The 15,300-nt window shown below is 46.7% G+C and overlaps 1 protein-coding gene across 1 annotated transcript in view; it reads right to left on the bottom strand.

The window, feature by feature from the left end:
• The window catches only part of LOC138568695 (uncharacterized), a 1,243,988-nt gene that overhangs the window by 381,625 nt on the left and 847,063 nt on the right, over window positions 1–15,300 (bottom strand). The gene's annotated exons all lie outside the window — the stretch shown is intronic.

The following is a 15,300-nucleotide window of genomic DNA, read 5'->3' as shown; positions in this document are numbered from 1 at the left end:
TAAAGCACAGCACAGAAAAGAAAGAAAAAGAACAAAGAGAACCAAGCAGGAAGAAAAATGAAATGATTAGCCAGAATAAACAAGATGTGAAAGTCCAGTATATCTGCACTTTTGCAGGACACTATGAAACCATCCCACCCCAAACATAGCATGGTGGAAGGCAAAGTCTGACTGTCTAAAACGCCACTCAAAAGAAACATGCAGGAGGATTCCAAGATGGCGGCCGGCGGAGACAGACGTGTTTGATCATCCCTGTCCCCGCCGGGCCGCATAAAATAGCAAGAAACAAAGCAACGGAATGTGGTTTGTGGTGAAAAGGTGATCCCCACAACACCCTCAGCGGGACCCAAAGTGAGCCAGAGGGATGAGAGGATTCCTCTTCCTCCTCCTCGTAAGGAAGAGGAGAGGCAGAGGGGCGACGGCGCATCAGACAACAGCCACTGTCCGCTCAACAGCTGGGTGCCACCTATCAGAGTAGGTAGAAGGTGGGGAAGGAGTATGCCCCCCCGGTCCCGAGAAAAGAAACAAGGAAGTGCTGGTCCAGCCGACACTCGTCCCTTAAAGCGTGATAGGAGCCCCCTCCACTGCGGCTGACACGCGAGGGGTAGGAGGGCAAAGGGAACACTCTGACGCGATACCAAAGGGAGCAAGGGCCAGCGCACTGCGGCGCTGGCGATCAGGAGCATGCCAGCTGGAGGACGAGTATAAGGAAGCCCCCCACAGTGCAGCAGCCAAGTAAGGAGCTCTGACAGTGTGTAGGGGGAAGAGCTGGAGGCCCCGGGAGGTGGAAAAGATATTGGGGAGAGACCCCCGCCATAAAACGTCCCAGCAGGGGGAGGATCACACAAGATAGGAGGCGCCCCAAGCCAGTTGGGATAACGACGAGGCCCAGGACCTCAGGGGAGCTAGGAAAAGGCTCCCTCTGTCTTGGGAAGTCTCGCCAGGCAACAAGAGGAATGACCAGAGGAGACTCTACATGCTTGAGACCTTAGCAAAACAGCGCACGGGAAATTATTACACCACATTTAGAAACAGAGGGCCCAACGCAAGACCACCCCCAAGACAAAGTTGATTAACTGGAAAAGCTGCAACAGAATATCTTGGGCACGTCCCCCATCCAGGAACAGCCCAGGGACCCTGGACCTAAGCACAGTGCTTTCAGAGTGCACTCCATATTGCTCCCATGTCAAAGAGCAGGGGGAAAGCGTCAACAACTGACACAGAAACCCCCCCAGGTCCGCCACGAGACAAGCATCAAACAACTGTCGCCACAAGCTACAGGCGGGAGGGCCAGTCAAGATCCTACGGTGCAGGGAAATCCGGAAGAGGGGTAATGGCATTACGAAAGGAGGACATGGAGGGCTGGTTTAAGGAGTTTCAGGATCAGTTTATGACCTCATTTCAATCCCAGTTTGAAACCCTGAAGGAAGAAATTACAGTCGGTGCAGAAATTAAAACTGGATGTGGCAAAGCTGGAGGAAAGGAATGATAACGTGGAAAAGGCAAAACAGCAAATGGAGGACACGCAGAAAAGTGAGGAGGCTCTGGAACATCTCTCTCGTCTCTCGCATAATTTGGAACTACAGCGTGAATACCTGGAAAATCACTCAAGTAGGTCCAACATCAGGATCAAGAACCTTTCGGAATCATTTGTTAGACAAAGACCTGAAGGAAACAGTGCAACAGTTGTTTGGCGACATCCTGGCAATCGGCTCAGAAGACCCGGTCCAGATTGATCACATACATATAGTGGGCCCCAGGAGAGTGGTGGAACCGGGCCCACAACCGAGGGATGTCCTGGCGGCGATCACTTCGTGTAGTCAGAAAGAGAAGATTCTGCAGGCGGCAAGATCTTCGGGCCCAATGAAAGTGAATGGACTGGAGCTAGAGCTGTATCAGGGTCTTGCTCAATCCACTCTACAGAAAAGAAGGCATATGGGCCCTTTGGTAAGATTCTTGGTGAAGAAACAAGTCAGGTACAAATGGACGTTTCCCTTCGGCCTTCTATTCTCATGAGAAGGGCGGCAACATCGCATTACAACCTGTGACTAGTTGGAACAGATTCTAAACTTGTAAGAAGGGCCAGTAGAGGATCAGGATGATCCACAGAGGAGTGAGAGACGAACAAGGAGGCCATGGGAATGGAAAAATGTAACAAAAACGAAAAGGCAAAGGCGAGGGCAAGATCTGAGGAAGGGCGACAAAGCCATACTAAATGGACTCCCTCTGGTTGAAGCAACTGGGAAAGAGGGAAGCGGATGAACATCGAGACCTGGAGGGGGGGTTCCGCCATCAAGGGGTAAGAACCACACACCTTACAACTTGATACATGGCCGGAGGGGCCCAGTGGTGGGGTAGTAGGCTTGGGATCCGCGAGTGAGGTTTAGTATTCCCCATGATATGTCTCTGGGATTTTATGAGGGTCATGCACAGTGGGCAATATGCCCGAGCGGTCCTAGGAACCTGAACCCTCCTTAGGGAAAACGGGGGGTCGGAGTGGGGGGTGCGGAGGTGGAGGGGGAAGAGGGGGAAGGGATAAAGGTTGTTGGAAGTTGGTATTGTTGGGGGTTGTTGAGTGGGCAAGGGGGGTCACCAGAGGGAAGTACGAAGAAACAAGTGCGCTGGTCTATATTGAGAACAAGCGGGGCTCATGGGTGCGATGAAACTCCTCAAACTCTAGTCGTTTAATGTATGGGGCCTGAATACCCTGGTAAAGAGGAAGAAAGGAGAAGGGCTATTCAGGGAAGAAAAGCCTGATATAATTATGTTTCAGGAAACTCACATAAGGTAACAAGATAAAGGAAGCATGAAGATCAGGGGGTTCCCACAACTATACCAGGCAAATGCGGGGGACAAAACAGCAGGGGTACTCATTGCAATATATGATAGGATGGGGGCATATGTGACAGAGTCACATAATGATCCGGATGGGAGGCCTCTCTTTTTGAATATCAGTTTAGATACGTATAAGTATACATTGGCAACAGTATATGCTCCCAACATAGGTCAGGATGGATTCTTGAGAGGGGTAATGTCGAGGCTGGAAGACTTTGCTAAGGGGGACATCATCTTGGCGGTGGACTCTAATCTGGCATGGGTCCCCCAGTTGGATAGGAGCTCTCGGGCGGTACATCAGACAAAGGCACCATCCAAAGCACTTAAAATGAAGATGAATATCCTGGCCTTACACAATGTGTGGCGAACAATGAAGGGACAAGACCAGGACTACACGTGCTTCTCACAGGTACACTCATCCCTCTCTATGATAGATGTATGTGATATATTTAGAACCTCTACATGCTACGATCCATGGCAGCGACAAGATAAAGGGGATAGAAATCGCGGGAGAAGAACACAAGGCAATAGCATTCACGGATGATATGCTGATTGGGATATCCGACCCGGGTAACTCTGTGCCAGCTTTTGTGGAAGCATTAGAGGGGTTTGGAGCATTGTCAGGATTAAAAATGAATAGGCTAAAGTCAAAGATTTTGAAACTATTGACCTATCCTGACAAACTTGAAAGTATGAGCTCCCAAACACAGTTAAAGATTGCAGAGAAAGGAATCCCATAATTGGGGATAATCCTCACAAGCACGATAGGGCAGTTATACAGGGCAAATGACATTACACTACTCAATAAGGTAAAAGCAGATTTAAGGAGGTGGAATCCTCTTACAATTTCCTGGGTCGGTAGGATGACAACAATAAAAATGGTAATACTACCAAGGCTCCCATATTATTTTCAGGCGCTGCCAATCCGGGTGCCGAAGACATTTTTTGCCTCACTTATGAAACTTCTCTCATCATATATTTGGCGAAATAAACCCCCGAGGATAGCAACGTTAACGGCCTCAACGAAGAGGGAAGGTATGGCACTACCCCACTTCCTCAGATATTATGAAGCAGCTCAAGTACGAGTGCTGAGGGAATGGTTTACTGATAATCATTAGAAAATATGGGCCAGACAGGACTCTTGCGGGATCCTCTCTTCCGGGCCTCCTGTGGCTTAGTAAGGAACATAGTCATCCTAATCTCCAGGCTAGTGAAATAGTTGGGTAGGGGGTGGAAGTTTGGGATTCAGCAGTGGGACGGGGGACCTCACACTACTGCCCTCACCGTTTTTTCCATTGTTTGGGAACACAGATTTCCCACTGGGTATGGTAAAAGGAGTATTCATAGCTTGGAAGGGGGCGGGATGTCTGAAGATCCGGGACATGTTTTAAGGTCAGACCTTACGTATGTTTGATGAGTGTAGGTGGGACTTTGGGGTCCAGGAAAGAGATAGGTTCAAATATAACCAATTAAAGCACTGGCTAATGAACCCGAGTATGAGAGCGGCTGCCATGCGACAGCTGACGCCGTTTGAAACATACATTTTGGCACATTCGGGATCAAAGAAATTAGTCTCTATATTGTATGGCTTTCTCAACGAGCAGGTTCCCCAAATCCATTGGAAATATATGAGGAGTGGGGAGAAACATTAGGGCACACAATATCAGCAGAATACTGGACGCACCTATGGGAAGCTGTCACGAGACTAACACGCTCGGTACAGCTGAGGGAAATGTCGTATACAATTATATTTCAGTGGCATTACAACCCAGAGAGACTGCACACAGTGTACCCATCGGTGTCAGATCAGTCTGGAGAGGCTGTCAGACCGTATTTATTTATTTATTTATTGGTAGAACCCAGACCCAGAGGTATCACAGCGCTAAATCACTGTAGGAGATTGGACTCATATTTGGTGAAATTGCCCGGTTTTGCAGGGAGTGAAAAAACAGATGGGAGCGATGTTCCAGGGGATTGAAAGATTGAACTAAGAAGTCTGGCTGTGCGGCCTGTGGGACCCCTCCCTCAAAACATATTTTTTTTAAAACAGAAAAGGGGCTTTATGACTCTTATAATAGCAACATGGTTGGTCATAGCCCAGATGTGGAAACAACGACAAATCCCAACGAATCAAGATTGGCTTCGGAAAGTATGGTCCTTTGTTTCGTTGGAATGGGCGATTTACACAATTCATAAAGGATCTGTGAGAGGATGGTGCCTTGGGGCCTCCACAGGAGACTGGGAGTCGGTTATAATGCAACGTGTTCATTTGAACGCCTAGTGTTTGCCGAGATGTAAGAGGTAAACCATTTCCGGACAGTGCAAGGGAATTTCAACCTGTTGGCGAGGAGGCAGAGGAGGATGTGGTGGTCGACGGTGTTGAATACAGGCGAGAGGTCAAGGAGGATAAGGAGACATGAGTCGCCCTTATCCGTGATTCGCATCCAACACCTGTCATCCACCACTTAGACAGTGGCTGTCTCAATGTTAGACCTAGAGCAGAACACCGACTGATAGTCATTTAGGAAGTAGTTGTGTAGCGACCACTTTTTGGAAGATTCTGCCAATAAATGGGAGGATCGTAATGGGACAGAACTTGGCCAGGGCGTCTGGGTCTTGAGTTGGGTTTTTCAAAAGAGGTGTATGAGACCAATCTAATGGCTGTCCGGGAATGACAGTTCTGTGAGGGAGGCATTAATGATGCTGAGGAGTGTTCAGTGCCAGGCCCATCAATTGTTTAATGATAGAAGCAGGGTTGATAGTGTCAGAGTAGGAAGTAGGTTTGAGGGAAGCGATTGCTTTTAGGCATACTAGGGGAGAGATGGAGAGAATTTGGTCAAGAGGGGCAGTGTGCCTGCAGATGTCCGAGGGGGTTAATCCTGTGGGATGCTGATTTGATGATCTGTCCGATTTTGACCTTAGATAGGGAAATGGCTCGAGAAAATCAGGCTGCTGTGCACAATACCTTATGGTAATATATATTTAAAGAGTTTTGGTCAGAGAACAGACTCCTGGCACTAAGCCTTATGGAAAACTAGAGGCAAAACAATGAACAGCGGAATAAAGACAGGGCTTAATGAAAGATTCAGTAGCCAGGATCGGGAATAGAAGCAAGTGCAAGAACAGGATTTTGTTTCTGGAAAAGTACTCTGCTCCAGAACAGCGTCCTTGAAAGTGTGGGACTTGAACTATCCTATCCAAGGTGGACTAAATGTTTTGGATGTGGTGTTTGAAATTAAAACACAGAAACCGTTCCTTTGCATAGTACACTGTTTTTACTAGAACTAAGGGTGGTGTGTTAATAACTGTGTACACAGAGGGCCTTGAAGCTGACCATCTTAACATCATGAGTCAGTGGCGCTGCTGTAAAATGAGTGACACATGGGTCTATTGACAAGTATGACTTGCAGTGGCTCGAAGTTAGGACTCTGACATCTGGACATGGTTAACACAGAATCTTTATGAACAAAAAGAAAGAAAATACCTCAACTGGACCTATTACTACAAAGAGGTTTACGTGTCTGAGAAAGGAAATGGCAAAGGTGCTCGTAAGGACGTCTTACACAATATAACACTGTCCTCTGTCCCAAACCTAAGCTACCCAACTGGCCCTGCCACTCTAAAGAAAAGAAAACCAAAATAATGCCAATAAATGTACTGGCTTGGTTGGTTATTCGGTGGTGTGTGATTCCATCCACCCACCCCCCCTTTCGGATCGCCACAGTCTTCTTGCCATATCTCCAACAAAGTATCTGAACACAGTCTTATACAAAGGTAGAGTTAGTCCTCTTGTCGGATTCCTCTTTACCGTCTTTTTAATGCTCAGGAAAAATGTATTATACTCTTCCTTTTAGACTTTTATCATTCCGGTGTGTAATATTTCTTACAAGGTATTCAATTCAAATGTATAGGTCTACTTGCAGTGTCTCTTCCATACATCCTTGATAAGCCTCGCTAGGATACTTCTTCCTTTCCTTAACAGCTGTGTATGTCTGAGGGTAGTTTTGGTAGCCCTCTGGACTCTTCCCTTTGGATCCTCACACCCAGCTCTTGTGTATATTTTTCAGGCTCACCCCGTTGGGGCTTTTCTCAGGGATTCTGTTTTCTATCAGTCCCTTTTGGCATAGGGGTTATGGGCTCTAATTTCTCAGGTTTTCTCCCGTGCTCAGGGTGTCACACTCAGCCAGCCCCAGTATATATTTTCCTTGCTCCTCCCTTTGGGGCGTTTCTCTTGGATACTGCTTTTTATTGGTCCCTTTTGCATAGGGGATATGGGTTTCCTTTTCTCTGGACTTCTTCCTTGCTCGGACAAGCCACAAGCACCTTCTTGGTGGATATTTCTGTCTCTCCTCTTCAGGATACATTTTGTATATTTGGTTTTCTAGGGACCCCCTACGCGAGAGGGCTATCGTTTTTCCTTCTTAATGCCTCAGACAGGCATCTTCAGCAGGCCCTTTGGACCTTGGGTTACAAAGTTTAGAACTGTCTGCGGTTCACTGTGGAGTTCAAACACCCTCTTCCGTCTCTGATAGGAGCATCATGCACCTGCTGTTCTGCGGTCGTGGAGGTTCGGTCACTCCTTCGACAGCAGTCTCCTTCTGCTCAGGACTCTCGGTCCGTAGTTCAACCGGTGGGAATCTGCTCCACGGCACGCCAGGTGTCCACCCTGCTGGCGGTGGGATGCTCCCACAGTGCTCCTAGGCTCTGCAGTGTTGCACAGGCTCTCCGCCCACCATGTACTGTCTGTAGTCATGCCTACAGGCAACGTTGGCTCTGCACGGGAACAGTGGCATCTGCTCTGCGTGTCCTTCCTAAAGCTGATTGGATTCATATCAGTGCTTCTCCTTGACCAGGTAAGTGGATGATTCTTCATATGCAATGTCTTTAGGTTAGAGACGTAGTCCCATTGATCCTGGGATTGCAGTTTAAAGGAGGGGTCAGCAACCACACCAGCCATCTGTACAAGCCCCATTAAGTCAGTCTCTCTCTCTATTCCAATATACACTGATAATAATTGGGTCATTTTAACTAAGGGTGATTTTACAGTCTAAATTGGGAATCCTTGTCCCTTAAATGGGTCATTCCCAGTGATATCCCGCTTGCCCAAGCCCCTAGGGAGAGTTTTGCATAGCAGGCTCACCTCCCTAGTGTCAGTGGAGGTGGTTCCCCCTTGGGGAGAAGGGACAAATTCCCTGGATTTTCTCACAGACTGAAGTACTCAAGAGAAAGTGAGGGCACTTCAAGCCTCTACCCGATTCTTGCTCAAATGATGCTACTAGGAGAGACGACAAACCATGAGGAGTCACAGAAGTTTCCTCCTCATATACTGAGATTGCTCAAGCTTGTTATCTTACATACCAAGATGCAGAGCCTGTACTTTGCATCCCTCAAACAACCTTAGGCTGAATGTACTCCAGTCCACCAAATAAAACAAAGTCAGATGAGGCTCAGTGACTTGACAATGTTTGTCATAGGACAGAATCTTTGTACTGCAGGACTGCTCTTTGCAGTGGTCAGAATGGGTGTTTACAACTTGCTCAGGACATCACCAGATTTACCTCATTTGCTTTTTTCTTCGAATCATCACTAGAGAATGTTAATATCTAGCCCTATTTGTTTTGTTCCTGAGTGGTAATCTACAATTCCAGTCAAGAGCCATCTGGTAGGTACCAGTGGGAGTCGAAGGGGTGGGGGTAAGGGGGGAGCAAGATGGATTTAAGCTTTTTTTCTAATAGACAGAAGGCCAATTCCAGAAGGTCCGGGTACCATGTCCTCCTCGCTCAGACCGGGGCTATCAGGATCATGGAAGCCCAAAACCTCCTTAACCTCCTGAGAACCCACAGGACGACATTTATTGACAGGAACTCATAATGGAGGTTGAAGAGCCACTCCACCAGAAATGTGCCCCCCAAGAATCCCCTTGGGGGGCAATTCCCTTGAGCAGAAACGTTTGCATTTTGCGTTGTGCTTTGTCGCAAACAAGTCCACTGATGGGGTTCCCCACTGGGAGAAGATATCCAAAATGACCTCCATGCAAATCTCCCACTGGTGGGAAATGGTGCTCTGCTTGCTTAGAGCATCTGCCAACCCATTCTTTACTTCTGCCAGTTGCGCTACCGAGGCAGAGATACCGTTCTACAGTAAATAGAACTATAGCTGCATAGCCTCTCGCCACTGGGGCAGTGACTGCACACCTCCTTGCTTGTTGAGGCAGTGCATTATCACCATGTTATCTGTTAACATCAGAACATGTTTCAATCGGAGAGAAGGTGTGAAAGCCATCAGCACAGGTCTGACCATTTGCAGCTCCAGCAGGTCGATATGGTAAAGGCTCTCCTTCTGGAACCAATGACTGCTCACCTGAAGGTCCCCACAGTTAGCCCCCCAGCCCCTGCACATCTGGACATGGTCTCCAAAAGGGCTCTCCTGCCAACATGTTAGCCCTGTTGTTCCACCAGGATAGGCCATCAGCAACCGATCCTGACACCTAAAGTACTTTTGACATTTCACCTGAATACTGCAACAACGTACTCCTGAGAGGATCTCATCCGGAGCCTGGCCTATGGCACAAGAAAAATGCAGGAGGCTATGAGGCCTAAGAGGTAGAGGAAGGCGGACACCGGGAGACTGCTGGAGTTCTGGAGAAGACCATCTGTGCAATGCTGGTGATTCTCACCTGGGGAGGAAAAGCCTTTTCCTCCCAAGTGTCCAGGACTGCTCCGATAAACTGGTGCTTCGGAGTATTTGGCGAATGCACACATGGCATTAATCATCATCAATGAGTCGAGGTCTTTGTATTCACTGTCACAGCTTGCATTACTGGCCCTACTGAGCTCGGATGCGCGTCAAAAACAGGAGATTGCACCACGCGGGTTTATATTATTTCGGGAGCTCGACGATGACCGCCAACATCAAAGATGATTGATGCCACAAGTGCCTGGCCTGGTCCACAATGGCCGGATAGAACTGCAAAGCCCTTTCGGTTTGCGGCCTCTTTTCGAATATATCTGTTGTCTCCTACTACTGGACCGGCTTGGATGGAATGTCGAGAGCAACAACCACTTTTTTGACCGCCTTGCGGTAGTGGGCGTTTGGGTGCACGTACGGGGACGCTTGCTGCAATTCGATGTTGGGGGATGTATCCAGACCGCTTGCGTCACACAGACCCTGTGCTAATTCAATAAATGCGCATGGTCGGCCATAAAATCGGGAACTGGTTCCAGTGTTAATGGTACGGGTCTCCTTCCTCATTGAAAATCAACCGCATGAAATCCAAAAAATTCAACTCTGGACTCTGGCACAAAGCCTCAGTCCTGCAGCTACTCTTTTGAGACAGAAATGTTGACGTGGCCGGCTAACACCACCGATGGCGGTGTGAGTGCCGATGCAAGCTTCCTTTTGGTTGAGGTCGAGCTAGAGGGCATTGGACCTCCCTCGGCCACCTTCATACCAGACGAACCGGGTGCGGACGGTGCCAAACGCGCCAATGGCGTCAACGCCGAAACCATACCAGCTGTTGCCTTCTCAAAGACTTACATCATCTGCTTCTTGGAACTCCCTGCATTCCTCCCCCGAATCCCCCTTCGAAGGGTAGGACTTATCCTTTACCCCTATACCGCGACGCGTTGGAGTCAAGCCTTTGCCTGTGTTTCTTTTGCAATGAAAAGTGGTGAGACTCGCTGCGTGAGTACAACCGCTACTTATATTTTTTCGGTGCCTACACTCCCTGTCTTTTTCGGGAGAAGGTCCCTTCATAGCTGAAATAGCCAGCGATTTTGATGAGGTGGGAGGCGCTGCGGGAGTGCAGCTGCTTCTTCGATTTTTTATGATATCTTCTCTCTCTTTCCTTATTGGGGTAGGCCCCTTGGTGTCTGGACACGAGGACTTTCAACCCGACCTAGCTGGCGATTTGGAAAGGGGCCTTCCGAGCAACAGCTTCACTGAGCGTTTCCTCATCACGTTGGGATTCATGGCTTGATAAGAACCGCCTTGCTCAGTGTCATGCTCCACTTCCAGGCACCACACACAAATATTGTGCGTGTCCGTGAGGGCCAGTTTGAAACCCGACAGTTTTGGCCCTGCCATTCTCACACAAGTTAAATTTGATTCGAAAACGTTTCAAGTCATGTTCTGAACTGCATGCTGAGCGTGTGGAAAAACAGAACTGAGGTAAGGTGGTGTAATGAATTCATGAAGCACAGCGACTGATGTCATGTCCGGAGTTAAGGAGTGGCACCGTCGACACACAATGTGGTCGAAAGATGACATTGAGCCACACGGTCAGAATTTTCTGAGCAGCTGACACTGAATGGGATGTCTATCAAGATGTGGAATCTGTGAGAGAAGGCAATCTATTGAAAGACAGGTTCATGGTACCCCACTGACACACCTGATGCTTCTCTGGTTAGATATCCAAACGGTCCTGTTCCCAAAGCCCCCCCAAACTACCCATACCAAATCTCCCTCTGTCTTCCTTGTAAAACTGGTTCAACTTCCACGTAAAACCAGAACTTGTTTTCTGGTAACTTCAAACAGAACGCTCCCAAAGCACAGACCCCATCTATTTGTCCACTAGCCACCTACTCACTATGAAAAAGGATATTATACCACCACCAGCCATTGATGTATTATGAATCATCTTTATCTAGTTTGGCTTGTCTTCTCAGGGAATTTTATGTATCAGCTGTGTAACTGTTATAGTTGGCACTGCACTTTCTGATTTCACCATCAGGACACCCATTCCACCCGCCTTTCCCCATACCATTCCCCTCCTTGGTGTTTCTTTTGAGAGTCTGGATCTGGTGGTGCAGCTGAAACCATATTTATGCTCTTAGACCCTGCCTCTTAATGTCTTCGTTGTTCAGTGAAATAACAAGCAATGTTAATCCACCCAGAACCTGAGAGCATAAAAAAGGTAAAACCTGTCATTTATAATTTTAACAGTGGTAATCCAACTCGTATAACATCCAATGCAAAATATATAATGCTGGATAATCTGTCAATATGAATGAACACATTTCAAAGGCAATCCAATGTAACAAAAATCAAACAGAAGTCATTGAATGTATTCTTGTGTAAAGAACATAAAAAATAACAATACAGCCAGATCAATACTCCACTAACTCTACAAGAACCAAAAGTCTTCACAGGCATTGGACAGCGTCAAATGTTTGTGATGACAACTAACATATCTCGAACACCAAACACACTTTTAGTTTAGTCATTCTCCTTGTCTCAAAATTATGCATGTGATTTGACAGTAAAAACTAATATTATGTTTCCGTACTAATGCTTTTTATTGGTAGCAGAATTTAAGCAGGCCAGGTTTCATGTTTATGTAATACATCTTCCTCAGCCCTTAAGAATATGACAGGTTGTGAGTTCCAGCAATAGAATTTTATATTCCCTTTTTCTTCAAAAGCAAGAAGTTTGACTGTCATTGTCTCCTACTTAATACATTTAATTAAAATAAATATGTCATGCTACTTCCACACCATATCATAGTATTGATGTGAAAGATCGTATGACTTCCAAAGCACGTTTTTCAGAATTTTAGAACAAGCATTGACTAAGCTAAAAGGGTTTTGGTTGTCAAATGTGAAGTGCAGCCTCAAAAACATGAAGAAAGCCATCAAATATTTGATATACTCACGATATGCTAGGGTATAAATACACATGTACAAGTGCTTGGATTTCACATTAACTTCACCCTCAAATGCCCTAATAATGTATGGTATAGTCACCACATTTTATGTTATTGAATGCTACTACGGGCACTACTGCCATTTGCATGGTCTCTTGGGACTATGTACATAGGCTCGCAAGTGGTGCCAGCATGCACATATTTGAAGCTTCAAATGCTCCAAATATGTTATTGTGTGCCATATGTAAGATATAGTTCCATTGATGTTTCCATCTTATGCCAAGTATAGGGGCAAATTCCAAGCTCCTCCAGGCGAGGAAAGGCTGCTGGAAAAGAGGCCTCGAATTGTGATGGGGATTTCCCTCTCTTTCGTGGACCTCAAAATAATTGCTCAACATTGTGATTTACATTTATTTTCAGTTGAAGGCCTTCAGGACATGAAAAATGAAAGCAGGGGCACTAGACCCAGAGGTGAAGTGATTTAATATCTTTACTAGACCCATCTGTAATCACTTCATCCTTGTTATTTCTTCTAAAGTAGATGTACAATGAATTTTTCTGCATGATAAGTAGTTTTTTTTTCAAAGTATGGGTTATTTGATTTGACAAATGTATTGCCTATAAAATGTTCATCTTGAACTTAATTCAAGGCATAGTTGTATCACTCCACATTTTGTAATGCTGTCATAAATCACCAAAGTATCAACTGAAAAAGATACAGTAACCAAAAAAGGATACAATTTGGTAGGGCTTTTCCGGATCCTATCTTCACACGACTTGATTGAAGGCAGGTCAAATTAGACCTTCCAAATGATACAACTCTCTGACTGAATAAAACAGGCAGAGAGATGGATTGTACAGGAAGTAAGCCTAAAATAGATAAGTATCATAAGACACTGTCCCAAATTAAATACTAAGAAAACCAGAATTGGGATTAATTCAAACACTGACCTTAAGGCTAAACTGAAGAATTCCAGGACAATATCTTGAAGATTCCAAGAGTTGAACAAACGACAAAGGAAGGGAAGATTAGTAAGGGAGACTTATCCCGAACGGCACGAGGCTCTCGCTAGATACCGGGTTGGTGCACCACAGGGTAGCGTCCAATGTACTGTGCACATTCACCTTCCAATAGTTCATGAAATACTTCCTTTCCCACAAAGAACAAAATAAGAATCTCACCTGTTGACTGTCACAGGTACCAAAAGTTCGAAGAAGTTCAGAAAAACACGTGCAGGATTGCACGCGACAGCATACACGCAGCCAAGCCAGCCGCGCCTGTAGACAGCGTTTCCGCGTGAAGAATTAGACACGCGAACAGGATTCACGCAGCTCTGGACAGCCGCGCTAGCAGACAGCGTCCGTGTGGAGATTTGGCACACAAACTGGATTCACGCAGCTCAGGACAGCCGCACTTGCAGACAGCGCCCGCGTGGAGATTTGGCACACGAACAGGATTCACGCAGCTCAGGACAGCCACGCTTGCAGACAGCGTCTGCGTGGAGATTAGGCACGCGAAAAGGATTCACGCAGCTCAGGACAGCCGCGCTTGCAGACAGCGCCCGCGTGGAGATTTGACACGCGAACTGGATTCACGCAGCTCAGGACAGCCGCGCTTGCAGACAGCGCCCGCGTGGAGATTTGACACGCGAACTGGATTCACGCAGCTCAGGACAGCCGCGCTTGCGGACAGCGCCCGCGTGGAGATTTGACACGCGAACTGGATTCACGCAGCTCAGGACAGCCGCGCTTGCAGACAGCGTCCGCGTGGAGATTTGGCACGCGAACAGGATACACGCAACCGAGGAATTAGCGTGTGGAGGAAAAACAAGCTCAAATTAGGCCAAAGAAGTTTGCTGACAGGAATGCGAGAACGCAGGTCCGGGGTTCAGCTACAAACGCCAAAATTGACTTAATCAGAAGCAGCGAATGGAGTTTCCACGCTGCTTATGTACGCACTGCCGTGATACACGTGACGGACCTAAGTCACGTGAAAATTAACGACTTGAAAAATGCAGACGTCGTTTTCCGGGCAATGTATCGAACAACCTCCATTTTGAGTAAAAAGGTCTACTGGTTCTGTGGGCGTAATTCATCTTGTATGGAGAAGTTGTTACTGGTCCAGGGGTATGTCCGGCAGGCATGACAGATGCACATGTATAGGGCTGCTAATAATTTCCAATTGTTTAGCACTGGTGGAAATTATAGTCTACTCTTCAAAGAAAGTGCAGCTCAGACTATCAACTTCCTCCTGTCTTTCTCAGGTCACCTTCTCGCTTGCCCCGTTCCTTACACCACAGCAAGTTCAGCGGGGGAGAGGGATGGGTGTGGAAGGGTGTGGAAGGTGTGGACTGTTGAAGAGTGCAGCAGTAATTACTGCTCCTTCAGTAAGAATGAAATAAAGTGCCATTCCTACACATGTAATATCCATATTGCATTATGTCCATGTAATAAATTAACACATGTCCATGCTTGCTGTAACACAATACATCCTACATAGTCCCCAGATCATTTATTGCTATTTATTTATGATTGGATCATATACTTCCTGCCCAATAGATAACTTGACTTGCTGGGAACATATTTCCCACCCCCACGTTCTCTTCTTAACAAAAACCAAACCATACACAGAATAGGCACAATCCACATAAGCAACATTTAATTTCTAAGCATACTTTTGCAAGCACCAGAAGACAATTTGCAGGCCAGATTGGAAATACGAGGACATCTAATTACAAAGACAACCATCAAAAGTGTCAGAATATGTACAATCCAGGTAAGTTCAAAGTATACGTTTAGAGGCAGCAGAAGAACATTCGAAG

This window comes from Ambystoma mexicanum, chromosome 2q (genome assembly GCF_040938575.1).
Source record: "Ambystoma mexicanum isolate Mex_15411 chromosome 2q, UKY_AmexF1_1, whole genome shotgun sequence".
Taxonomy (NCBI): domain Eukaryota; kingdom Metazoa; phylum Chordata; class Amphibia; order Caudata; family Ambystomatidae; genus Ambystoma; species Ambystoma mexicanum.
Note: the sequence above shows the minus strand (reverse complement) of the source record. Positions and strands in the feature narration are given on the sequence as shown.